The sequence below is a fragment of the Acomys russatus genome, chromosome 2 (assembly GCF_903995435.1).
Source record: "Acomys russatus chromosome 2, mAcoRus1.1, whole genome shotgun sequence".
NCBI lineage: Eukaryota > Metazoa > Chordata > Mammalia > Rodentia > Muridae > Acomys > Acomys russatus.
This window is the reverse complement of record NC_067138.1, coordinates 80,745,118-80,752,954: the sequence shown is the minus strand read 5'-3', so window position 1 is coordinate 80,752,954 and position 7,837 is coordinate 80,745,118. Positions and strand designations below refer to the sequence as shown.

Below are 7,837 nucleotides of genomic sequence, written 5' to 3'. Positions count from 1 at the left end.
GCAGGGGCATGCAGGTCCTCTGCACCCTGGTCCCTCCGAACCGTGGAGCACTCCCGCTGCCGTGATGTTCGGACCTCGGTGTTCCTGGCTCAGAAATCTGTGCAATTCCCTGAATTGCTCACTGGAGCCTCCAAACCCGGTCCACACTGCTTGCTGCCATCTTGAAAAAAAAAACTCAACTTAAGGTCTTAACTGTGCTCACAAGGTCATTTTTAATTCATTGGTATAGAAATTTCTATATTGATGCAAACTAAGTTTAATTTTGACACACTGGTATGGAATTCAAATGAAGATTATTCTTCACACACACTATATATATATATTTCTACTCAAGTATGAGGTATTGTACCCATACCATTCAAGTAGAATACAAAGTTTACCTCCAATACTTTGAAAAGGCTACTTACTACAGGCTGTCTAGGATAAGTAAGTGGACAAGTTAATTGTCAATTGATGAAATTGTCATTTCAATTACTAGTCTATTTATATCACATCCTAGATGTAACAGATACATATGATTCTATAGACATATAAGGTAAAATCATTAGATAGGGTCTTCAAAAACTTCAGAGTCCTACAGAATATGGCATTTAAAGATGTTTATATTGTCTTAATGATTCTTTAACAAAAAGACAGGTTAACTCCTGGCAATACCTAGCCTACCTCAAAGATGATGATGAGCATCAGTGAACCTCCTTATGGAGATGGCTTCTATTACAGCAAACCAGCCAGTGGGGAAAATGTCCTCAGTTTGTCCACTGTCCCACGACAGGGAAAGCATGTCCTCAATAGTTTTTGCGTCACAAATATGTCCTTTAGATATATTGGGCCTGAAGGCTGAAGATGATGCCTCAATGTTTTAGAGAGTGACTATTTAGGCAGCAAACTGTCATTTTTTTTTTTTTTAATTTGGAAGCTGCTGACTTGTACTTTCTGTTTATTCAGGTCATTAATTTTACTCCTTCTCAAGTCTCTCATGGGGTTGAAGACCAAATAGTTTAGTTTCACAATTAAGCTTAGTTGTTTAGGGGTTAAGATGTTTTTAGGTTTAGATAGATATTTTAACTTGATAGAGATGAGATATGATAGATATTGATTTACATTAAGAATTTTAGATTCACTGAGATAGGAAAATATTTTCTTCAAGGTTGCCAAATACAAACAGTCAAAACACTATGAATGTAACATGAATATATTTCCTGATTGTTTTGTTGTTCTTCTTGCTGTATGTGATTTATTTTATATATGTGTAATAATAAAAATGCATATGGAAAATAATAATTGAAAAACTATAAATAAATAAATTAATTATAAAAGATTATTTAAAATGTCATACAATATATTTTTCTTTCTCACAATTCTTTTCAGGTCTTCATCATCTTCCTACATAGCCAATTTTATGGTTTTTTTGTTTGTTTATTTGTTTTACTGTCTCCCTTTTAGAAGGAAGAAGAGGATGAGGAGAAAGACATGCAAAAGAACCCCTTCAAACACAGAAATTAAAGTAAATAAACAAAGTACCAGTAAGATCAAAACCAAAATGTCTCAACAAAGCAAAATGAGATTCAAGTTTACAAAACTACCACCAAGTTAGTTTTGTGTTTATAAACTACTCCTGGACACAAAGCTGACTCTGATGTTTGGCTAATATACTCAGTGAAATTCCATTAGGGGTTCTGATTTTTCTTTTACCAGTAGATAAAAATTTCAGACACCTTCCTGATAGGGCTGGGAGCCTATGTCTTTCTCCCCTTCTCTGTGATCTCATCTGACTTGAACTAGTGCAGGCCTTGGGCATGCTACCAGAGTCTCTGTGAATTTCTTTGTGCATCAGTCCCATTATATCTGAAAGACACTGCTTTCTTGGAATCATCCATTACCTCTTCTTTTTATAGCCTTTCTGTATGTATTCTCTTCTGTACAGTTGACTGAGCCGTGATTGGAGGGATTTGTTACATACATCCTATTTAGGACTGAGTGTTTCAAATACCTCTCACTCTCTGCATATGGTCCAGTTGTGTGTGTGTGTGTGTGTGTGTGTGTGTGTGTGTGTGTGTGTGTGTGTGTTAGTTCTCAGCTACTGCAAGAAGAAGCTTCCCTAATGAGGGCTGAGTAAGGCACTGATCTTTTGGAGAAGACAACATATATATCATGGAACATGGAGAAGTCACGATGGTGCCTACCTAGAAGCTTCATTCCTATTAAGTAGTGTTTATTGTATTTAAAGTACTACACTTACTGGAGGAGAAAGGTAATCATCAATATTTTTCAACTACAGACCCTAAAACTTACAACAGTGACCAGCATGCAATATATACATTGCATTAATGTTATAGGTATAACCAACCATTTCTTTTATTAGTTGTAAAGTTCACTCTGTGAAATGGAGCCCATACCTGATATTACTTAAGTGTCCAACAACCTGCCACTACAGAAGATATGGATATAGGGAAATCATAATTTTTTTATTATTCTAAAGGACATAACAATGGCATGCGACTAATGATTTGCTGCTATACCCGTAGACATTAATAATCTTTAGACTCAAATAATAATTTTATTTGATCATGAAGATCTGAAGGTCAACATTTGAATTACTGAAAGAATGATACTGCTCCTTAGATTTCTGTTTTGAATTTTATTAGATTTTTTTATCAAAGATGATTAGACTTAAAGTAATTAAATAGAACAAGGTAAGAAAGTTCTATCAGAATTCATTTCTATGGGGAAGTATATCCATTTCCTTTATAGCCTCTTTTAAAGATGAAATAATTGCTTCTCAGCCTTCTGGCTAAGATCAAGTATAGTATCTATTCTTACAGTTTAATATCTGATTCATCCTCTATCTGAGAACAATATATTAAATGGATTTTTGGAAGTAGGAGTTGGAATAGGAGTTTGCTCCATTCACTCCATTCATTGACCTAGTATTGCAGTACCTCGTGGAATGGTGCACCTCCTTGGAGGAATTAAAAAAAAAAGAATAATAAGAAATAAAATAAAATAAGAAATAAAGATTAAATAAAAGGTAAAAATGAGTAAAGAGCAACAGGAAGAGGATAGGATGATGACTTGGACCCAATCAAAGGGGGACAGTTATTTTGCTTTAGTCCAGGGGACACCTGGAGTTGGGCTCATACCTCAACAAACCCTTAATTGAATGCTTTCTAATCTGAACCTCATAAAACCCTTAGTGGGATGACATTCCTGCCCATTTATGGACAGCTTAATATTTATACATTTATATTTACATATAAATATTTATAAACTTAAGTTTAAAGATGTTTCTGTGACAAAAAGGATGTGAATAGGGAGAAGCAAAGACAGCACTGCAGAAACCACCCTCTTCAATGCATCTGCAACAGTGTTTCTTAATCTATTGATCCTCACAACTCACACACTATCCCACTAGGGATTGTCATACATTAAGGAAGATCCCCTGTCCTCTTCCATCTCCACCAAAAAACCTTTTTGCTTCTTGGAGGCCTCTGTTGATTATTCATAATCTAGATGAGAAGTGAACACAGGAATCCTGGAGTTTTAACAGAGAGTATTGCTTCAGCACAGGCTTTCCATGGCCTTCATTTTAGCCATTTTCATATTTTGTGTTATTTAAGTATTTTCCAAACTTTTCCATATTTTCTCTAAAGATGGGTATTAACTAAAAAATCAAGAACAAGACAAAAGAAAGCTCATCCAATTAAAGCATGGTTATTCCTAAGACTGGCTGACTTCAACACTGCCTGCCTACTCTAGTCAGTTTACTTGGTTCATTTCTAGTTTATATGAGCCCACCTTGAGTTGGTCTTCACCTTGGAGTTCTCCTTTTTTTCATCCCTACTAGTCTCCTTTGTCCTAACAATTTCAGTCCCTGGAGAGCTCCAGTGCCACAAGAGGACCCAGAAGGCTGTGGACACTTTGGCCTGACCCAGCGCACATTCTAAAACCCAGGAAAATTACAGTATCCACAGTACAAGGGAGCTGGGGCTCACTGGCTGAGAGAGACCCAAACTACAGGGCTGGCCTCCTGCCATTCAGACCAGTGAAGCATTAGAGCTTCCAGCCTAGGGAAATCATGAGAAAATGGGTGAATCTATCCTCACACTCCCACCACCCAACTCAGGAAGCTACCTGCCAAAAGCAGAGATGGCAACATGACTAAAGGACAGCGTAAAATCACATACAAAAAATCCCAAAACAATATGGTGCCTCCAGATCCCAGCTATTCCAAAGAAAACAACCCAGAGAACTCAAACACAATGGAAATACAAGAAAATGACCTCAGATCCTTAGCAATGAGGATGGTAATGAAGGAAACAAATAAAATTCATAATCAAATGCAGGAATATGGAGCCAAACAGGTGGAAGACATAAAAGAAGCCAGTAGAGAGGCACTGGAAAAAATTTAGGAAAATACAAATAACCAGATGAAGGAAATTAAAACTGTTCAAGCTCTGAAGGCCTATAAAGAGGCAATGGAAGAAACTCAGGAATGTACAAACAATCAGATGAAAGAAATCAATAAAACAGTTCAAGATCTGAAGCTGAAAATAGATTCAACGATAAACACACAGACAGAAGAAAAACAGGAACATGAGAGCTTAGAGAGGAAGACGAGCAACACAGAGGTGAGCCTGTCAAACAGAATCCAAGAGATGGAGGAATGAATCTCAGGTCTAGAAGATACAATCATAGGTCTTGAAGCAACCATTAAGGAAAATGCTAAATCTGGAAAAATCCTGACACAGAACATCCAAGAAATCAAGGACAGAAGAAATCTGAGGATAATAGGCATTAGGGAAAGAGAAGATGCCAGACTCCAAGGCCCAGAAAATATTCTCAACAAAATCATAGAAGAAAATTTCCCCAATCTAAAGAAAGAGATGCCTATAAACATACAAAAGGCCTCCATAACACCAAATAGAACAGACCAGAACAGAAAAACTTCCCATCACATAATAATCAAAACACAAAATATACACAACAAAGAAAAAATATTAAAAGCTGCAAGGGAAAAAGGCCAAATATCATTTAATGGCAAACCTATCAGAATTACACCCAACTTCTCATCAGAGACCATAAAAACCAGAAGGACCTGGTCAGAGATCCTGTAAACCCTAAGAGACCACAGATGTCAGGCCAGACTACCTTACCCAGCAAAACTATCAATAACCATTGATGGGGAAAATAAAATATTCCATGGCAAAAACAAATCCATACAGTACCCATCCAGAAATCCAGCTTTACAGAAGGTACTAGAAGGAAAATTCCACCCCAAAGGGACAAGCTAAAACCAAAACTACACAGGAAATAGATAACTACACCATTGCAAAAACACAACCACACAAACACTCTACTGGAACCAACATCAAAATTAAGACTCTTAACAGTCACTGGTCATTAATATCTCTCAACATCAATGGTCTCAATTCTCCAATAAAAAGACACAGAGTAACTGAATGGATGCATAAACAAGATCCAATATTCTTCTGCATTTCACCCATAAAGATAGACATTACCTCAGGGTAAAAGGTTGGAAAAATATTTCAAGCAAATGGTCACAAGAAGCAAGCAGGTGTAGCCATTTTAATATCTGACAAAATAGAATTTCAACCAAAATACCTACACAATTTTTTAAAGACATTGAAAGTTCAATTCTCAACTTCATATGGAAAAAAATCCAGAATAGCTAAAATAATTTTGTACAATAAAAGATCCTCTGGAGGAATCTCCATACCTGATCTCAAGCTGTACTATAAAGCAACAGTAATTAGAACAGCACAGTACTGGTACAGCAATAGGCTGGTTGATCAGTGGAATCGAATCAAAGACCTAGATATGAATTCACACACATATGGTCACTTGATTTTTTTTTTTTACAAAGAAGCCAAATCTATTCAACGGAAAAACGATAGCATCTTCAACAAATGGTGCTGGTCTAACTGGATGTCTATATTTCAAAAATGCAATTGGACCCATATTTGTCACCATGCACAAAACTCAAGTCCAAGTGGATCAAAGACCTCAACATAAAACCAGAGACACTAAACTGGTTAGAAGAAAAAGTGGGAAAAAGCGTGGAACACTTTGGCACAGGAGACAACTTCCTGAACAGAGCACCAAAGCCCAGGCCTTAATGTTAACAATTAATAAATGGGACCTCATGAGGCTGAGAAGATTCTGTAAGGCAGGAGACACTGTCCACAGAACAAAGTGAAATCCTACAGACTGGGAAAAGATCTTCACCAACCCTACATCTGACAAAGGTCTAATATCCAAAATATATAAAGAACTCAGGAAATTAAACATCAGCAAACCAAATAACCCAATTGAGAAATGGGGCTTGGAACTAAACAGAGAATTCTCAACAGAGGAATATCAAATGGCTGAGAAACACTTAAAGCAATGCTCAACCTCCTTAGTCATCAGGGAAATGCAAATCAAAACAACTCAGAGATTCCATCTTACACCCATCAGAATGGCTAAGATAAAAAATTCAAGTGACATCACATGCTGGCGAGGATGTGGGGAGAGAGGAACACTCCTTCATTGCTGGTGGGAATGCAAACTAGTACAGCCACTTTGGAAATCTATCTGGTGCTATCTCAGAAAAGTGGGAATAGGGTTTCCTCAAGCCCCAACTATTCCATTCCTTGGAATATACCCAGAAGATGCTCCAGGACACAAGAAGAAAATTTGCTCAACCATGTTCATAGCAGCCTTATTCATAATAGCCAGAACATGGAAACAGCCTAAGTGTCCCTCAGTAGAAGAATGGATAAAGAAACTGTGGTACATGTACACTATGGAATACTACTCAGCTATTAAAAACAAGGAATTCCCAAAATGTGATAAAAGGATTGCGCTAGAAATGATCATAATGAGTGAGTTAACTCAGAAACAGAAAGACTCAAATGGTATATACTCACTTATATCTGCATACTAGCCCAAGGGGCATGCCCCACGAAAGCCTTCACTTACCAGGAAACTGGGACAGAGGGGAGGACATCCTATTGGAACTCCAGAGGAGAGAAGCATGGGAGAATAGCAAAGTAGAAGGATCCAGAGGGTCCTAGAAACCTACAAGTAGAACATTATGATAGGCAGATTTGGGCCCAGGGGTCCCGCTCAACCTAAGGCACCAGCCAAGGACAATATAGGCAGTAAACTTTAAACCCTACCTAGATCTAGCCAATGGTCAGAATATTCTCCACAGTTGAGTGTAGAGTGGGATATGACTTTCTCATGTACTCTGGTGCCTCACATTTGACCAAGACCCCTGGAGGGGGAGACCTGGTGGCGCTCAGAGGAAGGACAGCAGGTTACCAAGAAGAGACTTGATACCCTATGAGCATATACAGGGGGAGGTAATCCCCCTCAGGAACAGTCATAGAGGAGGGGAAAAAGGGGAAAATGGGAAGGAGGGAAGAATGGGAGGATACAAGGGATGGGATAACCATTGCGATGTAACAAGAATAAATTAATTAAAAAATTAAAAAAAAAAAACAACTCTGAGATTCCATCTTATACCCATCACTATAGCTAAGATCAAAAACTCAAGTGACTCCACATGCTGGCGAGGATGTGGAGAGAGAGGAAAACTCCCTCATTGCTGGTGTGAATGCAAACTAGTACAGCCACTTTGGAAATCTGTCTGGATCTATCTCAGAAAACTGGGACTAAGGCTTCCTCAAGACCCAGCTATTATACTCCTTGGAATATACCCAGAAGGTGCTCAAGAATACAACAAGAAAATTCGCTCACCCATGTTCATAGCAGCCTTATTCATAATAGCCAAAACGTGGAAACAGCTTAAGTGTCCTTCAGTAGAAGAATG

The 7,837-nt window shown here is 37.9% G+C and overlaps 1 non-coding gene across 1 annotated transcript; it reads left to right on the top strand.

The window, feature by feature from the left end:
- The first annotated feature begins 2,771 nt into the window (after positions 1 to 2,771).
- On the top strand, positions 2,772 to 2,961 carry LOC127207984 (U2 spliceosomal RNA). Its single transcript, XR_007833042.1, has one exon. It is a non-coding gene; the product is annotated as a U2 spliceosomal RNA (small nuclear RNA).
- Positions 2,962 to 7,837: the final 4,876 nt, after the last annotated feature.